Source organism: Chiloscyllium plagiosum, unplaced genomic scaffold (assembly GCF_037043375.1).
Source record: "Chiloscyllium plagiosum isolate Xiang-an unplaced genomic scaffold, Cpla_swu_hap1 HiC_scaffold_26, whole genome shotgun sequence".
Classification (NCBI taxonomy): Eukaryota; Metazoa; Chordata; class Chondrichthyes; order Orectolobiformes; family Hemiscylliidae; genus Chiloscyllium; species Chiloscyllium plagiosum.
The window spans coordinates 45,424,015-45,443,950 of record NW_028270164.1 but is presented as its reverse complement, the minus strand read 5'-3'; the positions used below and the strand labels follow the sequence as shown (position 1 = coordinate 45,443,950).

Genomic DNA, 19,936 nt, shown 5'->3' with positions numbered 1-19,936 from the left:
GCAACCTTCATTGGCATACAATGTGAATGCAGTAAAAACCAGCCTGTCATAATATCATCTGGTTTTAAATTTAGGTTTGGAGATGTAACCATGACTACTTCGGTAGGACACATATAGATATTAAAAACATCTAACGTTAAAGATTCATGGAGGACTCAAGCATTAAAGACATCATCACAGCTGGCAGAAAGAGCCAGAAAAATCTACTTTTAAGATGAGGACATGCCTGGAAGGGGACAACTGGATGACAAATATAAAACCCGATAACAAAAAAAGGTTAAAACGAAAGCTTAATCCCTGAAAGAAAGAGGTGGACAGATAAACGCCAACGTCACACTCCAGCATAAAAGAAATGTTAAGTACAGTGGAATACTGGAACTACCCAACTGAGAAGAAGGCAAAAATGTGTTTCACTTGAATACCATTAGAAACCGGGATTCAACAACCTTCAAAGAGAAATGAAATACCTTTAATGACAAATTTGTTAAGATTGAAAGAAATACCCGTGGAAGGTATAAAACATCACATATATTTACTTACTCACTCACTCACTATTCTCCACTGATGTTAGTCTACTCTGACCCCGCTACTCAGTCTGACTGGTAGAAGGAGGCTAACTTTCAATCACACACTCTTGCAGGGTGACCTCCAGCAGCTCTGGCCTGTGAAGGCCCCATTGTGAACTACAGAATCTCAAACATAGACACAGAATGGACACTATGTAATGGCAAAGAGGAGGGGGTCAAATTCTGTCATTTTGACAAAAGATTATACTCCATGGAGCCAAGGTCCACTCTCCGGTGTGATGCTGCAGCAATCCTAGTAGGTTGTTGGAGAACAGCTTGTTGGGTCGCTCTTGTCCTGGTAGTCCACGGTCATGAGGGCATCAGACTGAGCTTAGGTGGTTGAGTTTCTACTGCAACACTCACACATTGGCTGTCTGCTGCTTGTGGGTTTAAGAAGCTGTGACATCAGCTACCAGAAGCTGCATTGATACAGCATTCAAACCAATGTAGAGTCAAATCCGATGTGTTAATGCAGTTAGTCATCATTTTCAGGCTAGAAAAGATGGGATCCAAGTTCCGAGCCAGACTGGTGCTGGACCCTTCCATCTTCCTTGACAATATCTAAAGGTTTACTGGTTGGCTTCTCAACATAACAAGCATTCCATTTTGCTTATGTTCTTCTGTGGGCTGTACACATCTGAGTTCTGTGTTGTATCCTCACCCTTGGCCCAACAGCTGGGTATACTGTGCAGTCACCTGCTCTGCGTTGAGAACATTGGTTCTTGGTGCCAACTCAAACCTATCCTGTCATTGACATACAGCATCTGAGCTGGTGACTGCAAACGAAGGGATCTTCCCCATCACTCTCTGCTTGATGTTCCTCCACAGTCTGCACCTTCTAAGGATCTGAAAGGAAAATAAAGCATCTCAGTAAGATCAGAATAAGTGCACCCATAAGCATTGTGATTGACAGGGTTAAATATTTCCTTTGTAATGGTTTGCATTCACAATGCAAAGGCTATCAAATGATCAGGAGCTGTGGCTGGTGTTGTTATCAATATAAATTTAATTCAAGTGCAGTGTTCCCTTATGGTAAAAAAACATGAGAATTTATCATCCCATGTTTAAGTTTATAACCACATGGATCTGTCAATCAAACAGTGAAATAGCAGGAAATTTAGTGTGATAAAGGATATTTCTGAAATCACTCATGCAGCTGTAAGCCAGGAAGGGAATCTTTCAGTTCTGTCAGCTGACTGTTTGCGATTTCATTCCATCATTTTTTTTTAACAATCCAAATATCTTTTTCAAAGAATTAAAGGACAGGAATTTGAAATGCATGACAGCTGAAAAGTTCCCTCTGCAAGGCTGTCTCGATATCTTTGACAGGTCTGTTCCAGTAAGCTCGACAGTAATGAGTTTTAAACATACATTCATGCCTACGTTTACCAATGTCAATGGGCATTGTACCGACCTTAAAGGTCCTCTCATCTCCACAAAGTAAGCCATTCAGCCCATGAATCTATGTTAGCTCCTCGCAGAGCAACCCACTCAGTGTCATGCCCCTGCTCAACACTGTAACCATCCAAGTTCGTTTCCATACAATTTCCTTTTGGATTTGTTATGTTAAATTGGACTATTTAAATCTCTCTGTTTGTCCCTATTTTCCCAACTAAGTTTATTTCTTGATACTTTAATGTTATGTGGGTATTGCCGACAAGGGTAACATGTGTAGCCTAACATTTGAAATGATGAGCTAGGCTGTGTCAGAGGGCAATTAAGAGTTAACCACATTACTGTAGGTCTAAAGATTTTATTTATTCATTCATGGGTTATGGGTGTCACTGGCTGGACCAGTAATTATTGCCTATCCCTAGTTGACCTTGAGAAGGTCATGGTGAATTACCTTTTTGAACCGCTGCAGTCTATTAGATGTAGATCTCCCCACAACGCCTTTTAGGGAAGGGGTTCCAGGTTTATCGCATACTGACAGTGAAGGAATACTTCCAAGTCAGGATGGTGAGTGCTTATAGGGGAACTTTCAGATGGTGGTTTTTCCTTGTATCTGTGCTTCTAGACAGTAGAGGTGAGGTTTAGGAAGCCGTGGTGAATTTCTGCAGTGCACCTTCTGGATGTTACATGTTGCTACTAAACATCAGTGCGGAGTAGGTCAGTGTTTGAGGATGTGATACCAATCAAGTGGGCTGCTTTATCCTGAATGGTGTCAAGCTTCTTGAGTATTATTACAACTGCAGTCATCCAGGAAAGTGTGGAGTATGTCATCACACTCCTAACATGAGCTTTTCAGATGGTGGACTGGCTTTGGAAAGTCAAAAGTGAGTTAGTCACTTCAGAATTCTTTGTCTTTTGACCTGTGTTTGTAGCCACAGTACTTGTATGACTAGTCCAGTTCTGTTTCAGGTCAATGGCAACCCCCAGGTTGTGGGAAATGGGCGATTCAGTGAAAGTAACACCATTGAATGAGTTACATGTTGAATAAGGTAAAAACAATAACTGCAGATGCTGGAAACCAGATTCTGGATCAGTGGTGCTGGAAGAGCACAGCAATTCAGGCAGCATCCAACAAGCAGCGAAATCAACATTTCGGGCAAAAGTCCTTCATCAGGAATAAAGACAGAGAGCCTGAAGCGTGGAGAGATAAGCTAGGGGAGGGTGGGAGTGGGGAGAGAGTAGCATAGAATACAATGGGTGAGTGGGGCAGGAGATGAAGGTGATAGGTCAGGGAGTGGATAGGTGGAAAAGGAGCTAGGCAGGTTGGACAAGTCCGGACAAGTCAAGGGGACAGTGCTGAGCTGGAAGTTTGAAACTAGGATGAGGTGGGGGAAGGGGAAATGAGGAAGCTGTTGAAGTCCACATTGATGTCCTGGGGGTGAAGTGTTCCGAGGTGGAAGGTGAGGCGTTCTTCCTCCAGGCGTCTGGTGGTGATTGAGCGGCGGTGAAGGAGGCCCAGGACCTCCATATCCTCGGCAGAGTGGGAGGGGGAGTTGAAATGTTGGGCCACGGGGCGGTTTGGTTGATTGGTGCGGGTGTCTCAGAGATGTTCCCTAAAGCCCTCTGCTCGGAGGCGCCCAGTCTCCCCAATGTAGAGGAGACCGCATCAGGAGCAACGGATACAATAAATGATATTAGTGGATGTGTAGGTAAAACTTTGATGGATGTGGAAGGCTCCTTTAGGGCCTTGGATGGAGGTGAGGGAGGAGGTGTGGGCACAGATTTTACAGTTCCTGCAGTGGCAGGGGAAAGTGCCAGGATGGGAGGGTGGGTCGTAGGGGGGCGTGAACCTGACCAGGTAGTCACGGAGGGAACGGTCTTTGCAGAAGGCGGAAAGGGGTGGGGAGGGAAATATATCCCTGGTGGTGGGGTCTTTTTGGAGGTGGCGGAAATGTCGGCGGATGATTTGGTTTATGCGAAGGTTTGTAGGGTGGAAGGTGAGCACCAGGGGCGTTCTGTCCTTGTTACGGTTGGAGGGGTGGGGTCTGAGGCCAATTCAGGACACAACAGCTTTCACACAACCACAGAATTGTTAACCTGCAGTAAGAGGCTGTTTAATCCACAATTTTTGCATCAACTCTGCACATGAGCTTTTTGGCATAGTGCCATTCCCCTGCCTTTTCCCAGTACATTCTTTCCATTCAGATAGCAATCTAAAATTGTCTTGAATAGTTTGGTCGAACCTGCCTCAATCAAATTAAATATCTACACTTTCCACTGCCACGTAAAGGCAGCCAACATTATCAAAGATCCCTCCCACCCCAACTATAATCTCTTCCAACCTCATCCACCATACAGAAGATGCAAAAGCAAAATCCAACAGATTCAGGAACAGCTTCTTCCTCAGTGTTGCTAAACGTCTGAATAGACTGAACAAATTTTAAATTTAATGTTGATCTCGTTCTTTGGGCACATTATCTATAGCTGTAACATTGCATTCCTCACTCTGTTCTCTTACTCTAATGCACTTTGTAGGGTATGATCTGCCCGTACTGCATGCAAAGCAAAACTTTTTACTGTGCCGAGGTACATGTGACAATAATAAATCGAATCAAATTTCTGATCCCTGAGCTGTCTCCACTGCACTGACAGTACAGAAAGCAGAGATCCTGAGGGAGGGGAACAAGAGCAGAGATGTTTGGAGGTTCCAGAACAGTTTAGATTTGATTAGATTACAGTGTGGAAACAGGCCCTTCGGCCCAACAAGTCCACACCGCCCCGCCGAAGCGAAACCCACCCATACCCCTACATTTACCCCTTACCTAACACTACAGGCAATTTAGTATGGCCAATTCACCTGATCACCTGACCCTGCACATCTTTGGATGGTGGGAGAAAACCGGAGCACCCGGAGGAAACCCATGCAGACACGGGGAGAACGTGCAAACTCCACACAGTCAGTCGCCTGAGGGGGAATTGAACCCGGGTCGAACGTGCAAACTCCACACAGTCAGTCGCCTGAGGGGGAATTGAACCCGGGTCTCTGGCGCTGTGAGGCAGCTGTGCTAACCACTGTGCCACCGTGCCGCCCAGTTATGAGAGCTGAGGGGAAGAGCAGTACAGTGATCCATTCACCACAATAAATTGTTGGTGAGCTGACTGATTTCTCTCTCCCTGAACCACAGACAATTAGCTGCATTTCTCATCTTAGTGTAGTGTCTTCATGGCACAAGTCTTCCTTACTTTTGAGGGCTTGCTACAGTGTGTACAGCTGTTTAGCCTCCAGTATATCAGCAGTGGATCAATTGGTAGCTCTTTTGCCTCTGAATCACTAGCATAGAGAACATCAAGTGCACAGCTGTCGGAAAGCTGCACTGTCAGAGGTCCAACCTTGAGGTGAGATAGTAAACCAAGCCCCATCTAAAGTAGAAGAGAAATTTATTGTCAAATGTACTTATACATAAAAAATACAGTGAAATGTTTTACATGTCGCCCCCACCACGACATCTACATCAAGGACAGAAGTCATACATAATAAAAAAAATAAAATTAGGACAAAGTTCATCACTGTTCAGTTAACAGCTCCTGGGCTCTGTCTGTCTTTTTTGGGTCAACTTGAAAGATATTGTAATGCTATTTTGAAAAGAAACAGGGGAGTTATCCCTGGTTTTCCAGCCAATATTTATCCCTCAGACATCATCACAAAATAAACAATATTTTCTGATCTTTATCACGCTGTTCTTTGTAGGAACGTGCTGTGCAAATTTGCTGCTGCAGTTTCTACCTTGCAACAGCAGCCATCGCCTCTAACTGCTTTGGGATGGCTAGTGTACATGAGAAGTATTATAACAATGCAAGGCTGTCTTTTGTTTCTTAGCTTATGACCCACTGGTGACCTGCAGAGTGCGAGTTGAAGACTGGGTTTGTTTTAACAGTAAACAAGTCTTCCGCCCTCCATGAATGTGCTATGCCTGTTCCTGTTAACATACTTATAAGAAGGGACACTTTATCAGAGACATTTAGAAATCAAACCATTAAGCAGTAGCATAGCAGCTCGTGGAGGTTTTTAATTGTTTGAACAGCACAGTTCTAGCCCCTCCCTTGACTCTTTTTTTTAAAGTTTGACGGTGCCCTGCATTATAGATTCTCAGCACATTTAAAAATAAACTTTCAGTTTTCCTGTATTTTATTGGGGGGGTCAGACATGAGCAATAATTTGATTCAACCAGACTCTGGTTCTAATTGTTTTTGCGGATCCTGACCAGGGCAGTGTCCTTGTTCAGTAACAATATATAGCTGGGGGCCAGCACAAGGGTAGACATGAGTGTATATTCTAACATATGCAGGATTATTTTTCCTCTCCGGCTCATTTATTTCCTGAACTTATTTCCTGAATTGAAAATATAATAAAGACTACATAGTAGAGGGTCCTTCCTGCCAGTGCCACAGCAAGTTCATTAACAACACTGGCTAAAAGAAGCAAAAAGTATGGCAACAACTTTATCTGCTTAAAAAGAAGATACTTCCAATTCAACAAAAGGGATTGCATTATCTCCAGACAGAGATGAACCCAACATGATATGTTTGTGATTTTTGACTTCAGGGCTTTGCCAGTCCTCTGAAGTCCACCGTTCAGGCACTCCCCGTAAAAATTCTTCTTCTGTAATGTATAATGCCGCACTGAGTTTGGGTTTGTTACAGACTGGTTGAGGAAAACGCAAAGTCACCACGGCGGATGGCTACAGCCAAGTCTTTCTCCTTGGCCATCTGGCAGCCATTATGGCCAAACTGATCTTACTAGGCCATAAGATGGTGGTGGTGAGGTCTGAAGGGTTAACATTTCCGGCTATTTTTACTAGAATAAATTCAAATATCTTGCATTTTTACACAGGAGGATGAAGACTAGCCCTTCTCGTGGCCCCTATCACTTCAAAGCACCACACTAGATCTTCTGGAAGACCATGAGAGATTGCCACACAAGTCAATGTGAGGTCAAGATGCCTTGGACAGACAAAGTCCCTCCTCCAAATGACAGTGAATCCCTTTGCCTCTACCTTCTATTATCATGTGGTTTGAGTTCAAGACAGACTGGTCAAGGAGAAGGCAAAGTCAACAACTCTCTTTAAGCTTAGACTTGAAAATAACACTTTATTATACATCGATACGAAACACGAGTGTACATGTTAATCATAGATAGACCGGGCTTGGACAAATAGTTACAGTCAAGACAAATCAAATTTCTGTGTTCACCTTTCTATACTCTTTCAGACTTTCCAGTTTGGTATCATAGGCTGTAGTAATTCCACTCACACACATGGACATGAAAATACAAGACTTCACAATGTGAACAATACTTGAACCCACTTGTAAGTCCAACTAAACATTGTAAAGCTGAAAGCATTCCCTCAGATATTCCCAGGAGCGGCGACTACAGTCAGATTGCTATGCAGCATTTAGATTATCACATCAGGACTGAGGTTACTGTTCTTTCTAGCAATCCCACTCCCAGTTCCTTCAGAAACATGACTGTATCCAAACTCTAACATTTCCCTCATTGTGCAGGATAAATAATCACAGATGTTTCCTTTTTCATGGAAGTAGGTGCTGTAATCTGTGAAGTTTAAATGTCCAAAGACTGCATGTGTTTATTTCTTTGTTCAGTGTGAACATCAACCTCACTATAAACCCCCTCCACCCCCAACCTACCAACAGTGATCATCTCTGCCTTACACCTCACCCCAACAGTGACCATCTCTCACCTTCTTCCCAACAGTGATCACCGCTTTCTCATCCCCCCATCAATAGTGACCATCCCTTACCACCCTCTGACGGTGATTATCTCTTCCTCACCTCCAGTTCCCAAAGTGACAACTCCTCCCTCACCAACCCTATGACAGTGACAACCCACTCCCTCATCCTGACATTAATTAAGTGCAGCAAAGTTCCCACCCCTCCCTGACCCCACAAAAATGGCTCCCCACCACCACCGCCCCCCACCCTGATGCCACACCTCGAACACTGCTCCCGAAGCGTCAACATTATCAACCATGGAGTCAGCTGGGCAGAAACCAGGGATCCTGGAAGTTGAATTAGGAGAGTGTGTGCTGGACTGTGATGTCAAGCTGGTGGTTGGAGAGAAATTGAGTGCTGGGTGGACAGGGTGGGGAAGGCTGCAGAGGGGGAGGTGGAGGTTGGGTCAGGCCAGAGGAAAGGGGTGTTGGATCTGTTGGTGTGTTGGGTTGTCCGGTCAGGGTGGCTGGTAAGGGATATTGGGTCCAGGGTGATCAGGCCAATAGTGGCAGAGAGGCAATGGGGATTTTTCATGGGGATTGGCTTGGCAGGTTCTGATGGGCATTAGATGAGAATGGGGTTTGGACAGGGAAGAGTCGAGTCAGAGGGCAGTTGTCAGTAGTCCAGGAGAGTGTAAAGGTTTGGGGACAGTGTAGTTCAGGGTAGGGGCAGTGGTGGATTGGGCTGTCAGCTAAATGGTCAGCCAGGAGCTGGACTACATTTTCTAATCCACTAGCTTCTGGGTAACTAAGTGAGGAGATCTCATGGAATTTTCTTACTTTTTAATCAACTCTGTTAGAGGGTTCCAGAGGCTGACCAATTGTCCATCAGAATTTTCTATCTGTCAGGCAATAGTCATGGAATCAGTTGTGTGAGCAGTTTCCACATGATCCCAATGAAAAGTTCCAGTCTCTGCAGATCCAACAACTCACTGATCATCAAAATATCTAGGCCATTGTCTTTAGTTTAAGATTGAAATGGTGCTCCCTCACCATTAGCCCTGTTTTTCGCCCTGACACCTGTCTAATGTTGAACCAGACAATTTGTAGTTTACCCCAAACATTCATCCCGAACACCACCATCCATCCCTACCTTCATCACATCACCCAATTCCACTGGGTGTATCTCACTCTTCTATTGCTGAAACCCTTTGATATATTTAAACTTGATTATTTTAATGTGCTCCAGAGCGGTTACACTAATGTTGCCCTCTGTGATCAGTCAAAACTCTGCTGGCTGTATCATTGCTCACAATCACAGAGCACTTACCATCCCCAAGCTTGCTCTGACCTACATTATCCAGTTAAGAAATGCCACAATTTTTAAATTTCTCCTCCTTGTTTACAAAGCCCTCTCCATTTTGCCACCCCATACTTCTGTAATCCCCTGCAGTTCCTCAAACTTCTCAAATATCGGCACTCCGCCAAACCTGGCCTCTTGAACAACCTGAGATTTAAACACCCGATATTGGTGGTTGTGCCTTCAGCTGCCTAGGTCTAAGCTCTGGAATTTCTCTCCCTAAACCTCTCTACTCTTCTCTCTTTCTGGACAACATTGTTCAAAATCTACCTGTTTGAGCAAACTAATGGTCATCTACCCCTAAATACCCTTATGTGACTCATACTCCATTTTAGAATGCTCCTGTGAGGTGATGGAGGTAACTTCTATATAAAGGCGCCTTATAAGTAAAAATTTGTTCTCATGCTTAATGTGTAACCACAAAAGGTGCTTCTCCTTTCAAACCCAATTTCCATCCTTTTTTAAAGAGGCTTGTCCTTCCTGACCTAACCCCGATTCATTCTGCAACCAAAACACGTTTGGGAACTTTCGAAGACTCCACCAGATAGAAATTAGGTGCAAGAAATCTGGTTGTTTTTCATTCACGTCACCACCTAGAAGTTATCAGAACAATTATCATAAACCAGATATTTGATCAGCTGATTCAGCAATGATTAGAGATTGAACCTGCGACTTTCCTCGTCTGTACAGCTCAATTCTAAACACTGGCATCACATCTACCAATAGAGGCATTTGCAAAGAACTTCCTGGAGTTCTGGAGACTACACTGTTTATCCAAAATGGGGATCAGGCTCCAGATTCACACGTCCCAACTCCATGTCCGAGAGAAACCGTTTGTAGAGGTGTGGTTGGGAAGGGGCAGGTACAATTGGGGTGGGATGTGACACTCGTGTGGGAAAGTCAAACTCAGCAGGGCCATTGGAACTGAGTTTAAACGGACCCTGTTTTTACTCCACTGGAAGTTTTGTGGAAATTACAAACTTTTACCAAAGTCATAAATCCTTGTGAAATGACCATGACAATGTTATTACACCAAATTATTTACATGAATTCACCCTTAAAAATGGACAAATGAAACTGCCTGCCTGTGTCTGTGAGAGCTTAAAAATGTGTTGCTGGAAAAGTGCAGCAGGTCAGGCAGTATCAAAGGAGCAGGAGAATCGATCGTTTCGGGCATAAGCTCTTCGTTGAAAACTTCTGTTGCAGTATTTGTAATAAGGTGTTTTGAAATAAGTGAGTTAGTTTAATATAAATGGTTGGATTGCTAGGCAATTTCAGAGGGCAGTGTAGAATCAGTGCTATTACTGTAGAGCTGGAGTCAGATATTGGTCAGATGAGTTAGCATGTCCGATTTTCTTCACTGAAGAACGTTGGCAAACCAGATGAGCTTTTACCCCAATTAAGTAATTTCATGGACATCTTAATTGAATTTAAATTTCCAGGCAAGTTTATACAAGATTTTAATATGTAAACAAGATTGAGTAGTTGAATCCAATACTTGGAATACCAATAATTCCAATGAAATATTGAGAAGACTGAAAGCGTTGTATTCATCGACTCTATCCTTCTCTCTGTCTGAGGTTGAGCCAGGTGGTTCATAATGTCATACTGTCATTACCCTGAGATGTACTTTCATCCACTTAGCAAGATCATCGCTAAGATCGCCTATTTTCATCTTCATAATGTCATCCATTTCCACCCTGTCTCAGTTCTCCTATTGCAAAAACCCTCACCATTCTTTGTTACATCCTGCTGATTATTTTAATGTAGTCCAGGTTGATTTCTCTAGTTCTGCTTTCCGTCAATGTCCAAAACGCTGGTGCTTGTGTCCTAGTTTGCAAAAGTGCAGTGTACCTATCATCCCTGTGCATTCTGACCTGTTCTTGTTGATATAACTCCAAGTACTACCATAACAGCATTATTAATGCTTGATTGTGTTCCACAACCTATCATCACAGCAGAAGGCTGTTAATTCATAACTTACTTGACAGCTGAAATAAGTTATTTATGGATTAGCAGTAGTCAATGTGGGATTACAAATAGAGACATTGGTTTTTATAAAGCATTATGTACTTGAGGGGATTTAAATATATTGAATGGGCTTTCGTGTATTAGAGAATTTTTTTAAACATAATGAAGTCTGTAATGAATGTTTAAAACATTGGGCTGCATCTTACTTTGTTTTGGCTAAATCCAATTGTGGGATTCACACTGAAATAACTCCACAGAGGCCAGTATCCTGTCTCCACATCACCCTTTACATACACGTGGAGAGTTCTTGACACTGATTGAGCTCCCTCAGAGCCAGCCCTCAGAGTGAACAGAACCTCTGACACTCCTGTTTATATCTGTCAGCCAGGGCTCCCTGATTGGGGCTGTTAACCTAGTCCGATCAGGGAACTCTTATTCTATGAAATGCACCTGGCTGACTTTGTTACAATAGCTACACATACCATGAGGTTTACCAGATTTTCTTGCTATACTTTACCAAACTCACTTCATTAACTGCTTACCCCAACCCTATGATGTCTCTCACGTTTGATTCGAACCTCAGTTTTACCATGGATCATTCCCTGAACAACTCACCATTTGCCATGGGACGGCACGGTGGCTCAGGGGTTAGCACTGCTGCCTCACAGCGCCAGAGACCTGGGTTCAATTCCCGCCTCAGGCAACTGTCTGTGTGGAGTTTGCACATTCTCCCCGTGTCTGCATGGGTTTCCTCCGGGTGCTCTGGTTTCCTCCCACAGTCCAAAGATGTGCAGGTTAGGTGAATTGGCCATGCTAAATTGCCCGTAGTGTTAGGTGAAGGGGTAAACATAGGGGAATGGGTCTGGGTAGGTTGCTCTTTGGAGGGTTGGTGTGGACTTGTTAGGCTGACGAGCCTGTAAGTAATCTAAGTAATCTAATCCCAGAATTCAATGGCATCCCTTGCTATCCCATCTTTAGAAGCTCATTGTGCAGCTCTTCAAGCTGGGTCAGACCGGAGCTGCCCTGAATAGATCCTGACATGGAAAACTGAGGAAATCATCACACTCCTGGATATCTGCTGAAGCAGGTGGTGCAGATGTGGGATTTCTCTTTACCCCAGGACCAACAGGGGAGACCATGACAGTAGAAAATACCAGCCTGGTCTAAGGTTACCACCTGGGTCAGTGGAGTCTCCGCAATATGGAAGAAAGCCTAGCAGTTGAGGAAGAAGATCCACTCCACCAGCATTAATGCCAGCATCTTGTCTGATTCTGCCCCATGTTTCACCATTTCCCACATTTCTCAGACCCTTACAAAATACATCCCATGATTTTAGAACATTTCAGCTTCATTTCTGATGTCTGCCCATGTGGGTATTGGGTGAGTTGGCATGGATGGTGTAAGAGCAAAGGGTGGAGAAAGTGAGGTCTGCAGATGCTGGAGAGCAAAGTTGAAACTTTATTGCTGGAACAGCACAGCAGGTCAGGCAGCATCCAGGGAACAGGAGATTCGACGTTTCGGGCACAGGCCCTTCTTCAGGAATGAGCAGAGGAAAGAGCAAAGGGTGCCAGGGCATCAGTTGGCATTTTGGGCAATTTGCTGAAAAATGGGATTAGAATAATTAGCTGCTTGCTTTTGACTTGGTGCAGGCCTGAAGAGCTCGGATACCTTTTTCTGTGCTCCAAACTTCTATGATTGGATGTTGGCAGGGGAGTTTAGGATGTTATGGAGATAGATGGCATGTTCATAAGTTAGCATGAGTGGACATGAAGTTAGCATAGCGGCTAAAGCAGGTCACAGGAGTGGTGGAGGCCTGGTGTGGTATGGAGGGCATTAAGAACGTTGCAGAACAGTGGCTCAGTGGTTAGTACTGCTGTCTCACAGCGCCAGGGACCCAGTTTCAATTCCAGCCTCGGGCAACTGTCTGTGTGGAGTTTGCACATTCTCCCATGGGTTTGCATATTCTGCATGGATTTCCTACCACAATCCAAAGATGCGCAGGTTAGGTGAATTGGCCATGCTAAATTGCCCATAGTGTTAAGGGTGTGTAGGTAGGTACATTAGTCAGGGGTAAATGTAAAGTAATAGGGTCGGGAAATGGGTCTGGGTGGGTTACTCTTCAGAGGGTCAGTGTGGACTTGTTGGGCAAAATGGCCTGTTTCCACACTGTAAGGATTCTTTTATGAAAAAAAATTGAGAATTGGTGGAGGGTGCCGGTTATTTATTTATTTATTTATTAGCCAGTATTTTTCCTTTACCAATTAATGTTGTTCCTTATGGTTTCCTCAGTACTGATGTTATACTAACTGGTCTACAGCTCTAGGTATGACTCACTTTCATGTTAAAACAGGGATGTAACATTTGCAATCCTCCAGTCCTCTGCCACAGGCCCAAATCCACTCCATCAACTTATCCCGCACTCCATTAACGTCACAAAAGCAGCCTGTCAGGCTAATATTCTAAGCTGTTTGGAGGACCTTACTGAACAAAAATTGACTGTTGAGTTTCCTATAATGACAACATAGAGTCATACAGCACAGAAACGGACTCTTTGGTCCAACTTGTCCATTCTGACCAGTTTCCCATAGGATGCTGCCTGAACTGCTGTGCTCTTCCAGCACCACTGATCCAGTTTCCCATACTAATCTAGTCCCACTTGCCAGTGTTTGGCCCATATCCCTCTAAACCTTTCCCATTCATGTACCTGTCCAAATGTCTTTTAAATATTGTAACTACCTGCATCCACCACTTCCTTTGACAGTTCATTCCACACACAAACCACCCTCTGTGTGAAAAAGTTGCACAGATCTGGTGTTTATCCAAAAATAATCCTGAAGGCTGCAAAACTCAAATATTAGTATTTCTGACCACCTTATAAACCCTAAAGGGTTAAACTGAGACTAATGTGTATGTTCTGTTCATCCTGCTATAGGAGGAATATTATTCAATTGAAGAGGGTGTAGAGAAGATTTATCAGGATGTTGCCGAGGCTGGAGGGTTTGAGTTATAAAAATAGGCTGAATAAGCTGGGACCATTTTCATTGGAGCACAGCAGGTGAGGGCTGGCCTTATAAAAAATTATGAGGGGCATGGATAAAGTGAATAGCCAGGATCTTTTTCCTAGTTCAAAGCTAGGGAACATATTTTTAAGGCGAGAGGAGAAAGATTTAAAGGGGACCATCAGCACCGTGGTAGTCACATGGTTGGCTTTTGTGGCCTTTCCCCAGTATCACTGAATGAGTCACTATAGTTAAGTGTTCCTTGACTGCAAACACTTTGGGATATTGTCAAATTGTGTATGGCATGAAATAATTGCAGTTTTTTCCTATGGGCAGGATTTTCAGGCGTTGTCAAAGTTGGGAATGGAAGCAGATCTGAACTAACTAGCACTCCAGTTTCTCAACCCAGTTCCTGGTGTCGGCTGTTTTGGTGCTGACAGAATGTCCCAGTGTGAAAGGCAAGGTAAAGAAACTCAGCACTGTCCTCATGACCTGTCCTACCTGCCAATCTCTCTTCCCACCTATCTGCTCCACCCTCCTCTCTGACATATCACCTCTATCCCCACCCCCATTCACCTATTGTACTCTTTTCTACCTTCCTCCACCCACCTCTCTGACCTATCATCTCCATCCCCACCCCCATTCACCTATTGTACTCTTTGTTACCTTCTCCCCTGCCACCAACTTATCTCTCCACCCTGGAGGTTCCCTGCCTTCATTCCTGATGAAGGGCTTTTGCCCGAAACGTCGATTTTCCTGCTCCTCGGATGCTGCCTGACCTGCTGTGCTTTTCCAGCACCACTCTGATCTAAACTCTGGTTTCCAGCATCTGCAGTCCTCACTTTTGCCTAAGGTAAGGAAGCTGACTGGGTCCTACCTGTCAGTGTCTAATTTCCTGATGTGATGGAAAGTACCATATATATTTGAGTAATGGTCGAATGTTTTTGACTACTTTTTAAGGTTAAATTTATGGGGTTGACTATTACATAGATACTACTTTTAAGGGGCTGACATTCATGCCGTATCATTAGCATAAGCCCAATTGGTCTCTAAACCAGTAATTACATTAATTCTGAAAACCCGGAGCAGAACCCAACAGCTAGCGGACTGGAAGACCGGGAGTGGAGCGAAACAACCGGCAGACTGAAAAGTTGGAGTGGGATGTGACGGCTGGAACACTGACCCACGAACATTGTTCTTATATCTATGAAGAACTTAGGTCAACTTTTACACGAGATAAATGGAAAATTCAAGGTTATTTGGCCAAAAATAAGAGGTCAACTGTTACATGAGATTGACTATTACTCGAGTATATACTGTAACTTCCCTGCCTTGAGCCAGCAGCAATGAGCGCTGGTGTGGCCCAGACCTCAGGGGCAGGCCTTCAGTCTGACCTTATCCCAGTGGAGATGAGGCCAAAGGCTGCTGGGTGAGGGACATCTCCCTCAAGCTGCCTCACCATCAACAATCCCCCAACGATGATCAGGTTAAGTCTTCTCTTTTTTAAGTAATTCATTTTTAAAACTTGCTGAGAATTAAGACATATATACCTTGAAGCATCCTGTACGTACACTTCACTGTCTAATGTAGGAAGGCCTCCGACTGGACCTGCAAACACGAGAAGGTACCCAGCAGCATTACTTAGATGGCCCGAATTGCGAGTGTGGTGTGGTCTGGATCAAGTTCTGAAAACTTGCCTGTTTCTCCCTGAGGACAGGTTTCTGAACCGCAACCGTTCTAACATCTGTTTCCCCAAATCAAAAAATAATTAGCATTTTATTTCCATTTTGTCATTTGGTTTGGACTCTTCAACTAACCCCCGTACTGTGGACTTGAATTCATGCAAAGAGAAAACCAGAGTTTGCAAATTTGGAAGATTTCAGACAAAAGCAAAATACTACAGGTATTTGGATATCTGAAATAAAGATGTACAAAACTTTGGAAATACTTAGTGAGCCAGACAGATACAATACCTGCTGAGTATTTCCAGGATTTTGTGTTTGTTATTTTTATTATTATTTTGGAAGACACCAGATTTGATTCCTAGAGGTTGAGGTAGCTGATCCAGTGGCTTTCGGGGTGTGTGTGTATATAGAACAGGGTCCTGGTCATGGACAGGAAATGTCAGCCAAGGCTCTTCTCCCAATTGACTAGTGAGTCCTTACGTTTGAAAAGCTGACTTTGTAAGGACCACAACAAAACTGTTGGAATGTTTATCTCAGATGCAGGGAGTTAGTTTGTAACACAGGATGTTCATAAATATACCAAGGGAGAGATCAAATGACAAAACATATAGAAATTATTCAACTTACAAAGTAAATGAGGGATACCATCAGTTCATCAATGCATTTGCTTTTAAGATGGAGTCCAAAAGTCCAAAGCAGGAGTTATCATCTGTAATTCCTTTGTGGTGGCAGTTGATTAAGCAGCCTCTAGTTGAGAACTCGTGGACAGTTTCTTCTCTATATATTTCTCTTCAAAGGTGATTTGAGGAATATTGCTAAAATTTGGAAAAAGAATGAAAAGATTATTTACAGAGAGCACAGTCTCAGATTATTGGCTGCTTTTTACAGTCCAGAGATTTATTTTCCTTTTGTAGCTTGGAGTTAGGGATTTTGACATTGCCAGTAATTGCTGTATTACCCCTGAACCAACAGCTATTTCAAAATTGCTTAGTTAAATGGCACTGATCATGTGACCAAGCTTCCTTGGCGAGGGTGACAGGAAGAGAGGATGCAGGGAAAGCCGGGGGAGGTGGTGGTGGTGAGGGAGGTGTGAAGTAGTTTCCATCATGACAAAGTCTTGCACTACAAATAAATAATTGTCCATGGACCAACCCTGAGGCTGAATAGGAAGTCATTAACACATCTTCTTATAGAATAGGGATAACTTTCATTTCTGTTGCTTGGGGTTTTTTTTCTCTCGGATACTATCACTTCTGCAACAGTTTTAACATAATAGTTCCATCAGGAGACACACGAGTACATTGATTATCTGGCTGATGTTGAGTTTTGAGAAGCTTCTGGAAGGATACTGCTAAATCCAGTCATGTGATTATAGCTGCCATCTTTGTTGGGTTTGTTTAATGTGATTTTAAAACAGACGCTAAATAGGTATTACTTGTTTTTAATCCGTTCATAATAAGATTGAGACTCAGTTGTGTTTAAACGTGCTGTCTAAATGTTGTCAAATTGATGTTAATGACTAAACTTGGATATGGTATCTAAAGGTGAGTACTGCATATACAATATATAAAGAGTCAGCGGAAAAATTGGCAAAAAAGTAAGAACAAGTTAATTTGTGAGCCACAGACGCATATTCAAAGCATGCCTACCTTTAATGTGGTTACTTTTCCTGTTAATGAGTTGTTCACCATTATCTCTGTTGTTCAGTCATATAATCAGCTTTATCTCTAAGCCATGCAGTTAAGTGACCTTTCTTTTAACTGTAAACTGCCTGCATGACTTCATTTGATTAGTGTTTACACTGCATCAGTTTAAGGGCCCACAATTGGCAGTCTTTAGATTTGCCTGAATACTCCTATTTAAGTCTTGGTACTCAAAATAACACACAAAAATTGAGCAGGCACCAATACTTGAACCACAAAAATAACGTTGGTCTAACAATCCAAATAGCACGTTATGGCAAAAGAGAGATTTGTACCTACCACATTAAGCAGTATTCATCAATTGAGAAGAGGGGAAATAAAATATCCTTTTCAATCTGAGAATTAACATATTCCATTCCTACACAAGATTAAAACCTGTCAGCTGACTATGTCCCCACAAACTTTCACACAAGGTCAGAAGATCAGACTGCACTTCAGTTAGACAGCACAGGATGTGACAGCTGCCCTTTACCATTCCTGGGTTGCAAATGGGGGAAATCAGGGGTTGCCTACTCTGGCTGGACATATTCTTCTTGCCTCAATCAGCTTTTTATCGCAGTATTTTAATAAATCGACCACAAAAATGTTCCAAAAAATTCAAACCAAAATGTACATTTGAGATGTGTGCAGTGGTGAAAGTAATTAGTTTAAAAATAACAGTCTCACTCACTGGACTCCACAAAGACTGGAACCCAGAATGTTGTGAGAAGGAATGACCTCTGTTCCACAGTGAGGGGAGGGGTGAGACTTTAATAAAAGCACCAAAGAGTTTTTAAAAGGAAAGTAGCCTTCTGTAACATACTCGTGGTAAACCTCACAGCTTTTACTGAGGCTGCTTTCTCTACATAATGACAGTCCTTCATCCTTTGAACACTGTGAGATCTCTCTGTGTGTATTCAGTTGAAAAGTGGAAAGGAAGGGGCCATGCTGAGGTATTGCTGGGAGCCTGTAATGAGTCAATTATCTGCTCACTTGGAGCAGAAGATCGGAATGTTCTCACTGCCGGCCAGCTCACTGACCCACGATGTCTTTGCCATCTCAATGATCTTCCTCGCTGCTCATTCATGACAGTGGCTTTGCAGGAGTAAAATCTAACACTGCTCCCACAGGTCAATCTGAGTTGTCCAGCTTAGCCCTCAGCTATGCTGTGGGTGTTTTAGCTACTGGAGAATTCCGTGTGCTAAAATAACCTGGAGATACTCTTTCATCCTGCAGAGAAAACGGACATAAAATCTTTCAGTATCAACTGTGATTACAGCAGAGTCAGAAGATTGTGGGTTCAGGTCTGGCTCTGACTGGAACACATCCAGGCTGACTCCAGAACAATTACCGATGGAGTACTGAGCTGGCAGAGATGGTGCCTTTCAGATGAAATATTGAACCAAGGACCTGTTTTCCCATCATAGCCTTTGTTGGAGCTTGTTGCATTCCCTATATTACAATTCAATGCCATTCCGAATGGACTACCTTTATTGGAAAGCAGTTCAGGAGGTCCTGGGGTGTGAACAATGCCTTACGTGCTATGCCTCACTATGTGATGGGTTTGCTGCCACGATCCTCTTTCAGGGTTGGCACCTGGCGTGATTGAGGAAAGTCACTTCCTGGTCTAACTCCTGCACCGAACAAGAAGCAGTTAGTTGCATGTTGGCAACTAGTTCCCAGTTACACTGATATAGAATCATAGAATCCCTACAGGATGGAAACATGCCATTCAGCCCAACATGTCCACACCAACCCTCCGAAGAGTAACCCACCCAGAACCATTCCCTGATCCTATTATACTATATTTATCCCGACTAATGCACCTAATCTTCACAGCCCTGAACACTATGGGCGATTTAGCATTGCCAATTCACCTAACCTGCACACCTTTGGATTGTGGGAGGAATCAAGAGAACCTGGAGGAAACCCACACAGACATGGGGAGAATGTGCAAACTCCACACAGACCTTCGCCCGAGGCTGGAATCGAACCCGGATCCCTGGTGCTGTGAGGCAGCAAGGCTGACCACTGAACCATTGTGCCACCCTAGAAATCAGGTGATAATCTCCCTTCCCCATAGGCAATATCGAAAAGGCGGGACCATACTACAAGCATTTAAAAAGTCAGAATCTTGAGTTTTCCAATTTATTCCATTAACTCGGGGATCTCGCTACTCACTACCTTATTTTCATATATTTGCATCTCGTTATCAACCTAACTTGCTTTATTTCTATGATATTTTTCATCAATTCTCCTCACATTCTTGAGAACCAGACAGTGTCAGTTCCCAATGTCTACAACTGAGCAGGTGCCTACTGCTGCAGCTCAATGACAGCTTTTCCTGGCCATCACCGCTCTCTGTCCTCAGAACAATGACCGTGCATGGTACATTGTACCCTCCATCGGCAACAGGTCAGCACTGCGTTGTATGCCTGCTCTCTGACCAATTCCCACACTCCTTCAGGCTCTCACTTTGAAGCTCTGGGCCTTGAGTCATTTGCATGCTTCTGCCAGGTCACTTAGCAAGCAGTATATACATGCGACTCAAA

The 19,936-nt window shown here is 43.5% G+C and overlaps 1 long non-coding RNA gene across 3 annotated transcripts; it reads right to left on the bottom strand.

Annotated features, from left to right (window-relative positions):
• Positions 1-310: 310 nt before the first annotated feature.
• On the bottom strand, positions 311-17,461 carry LOC148145156 (uncharacterized). 3 transcript variants are annotated; one of them, XR_015751009.1, is made up of 5 exons: positions 17,352-17,461; positions 16,330-16,517; positions 15,568-15,625; positions 5,202-5,378; positions 311-1,412 (listed from the first exon to the last, which is right to left on the bottom strand). It is a non-coding gene; the product is annotated as an uncharacterized LOC148145156 (long non-coding RNA). The 3 variants fall into 3 exon arrangements; XR_015751007.1 differs by lacking the exon at positions 15,568-15,625; XR_015751008.1 differs by lacking the exons at positions 15,568-15,625; positions 17,352-17,461 and adding an exon at positions 16,855-16,972.
• Positions 17,462-19,936: the final 2,475 nt, after the last annotated feature.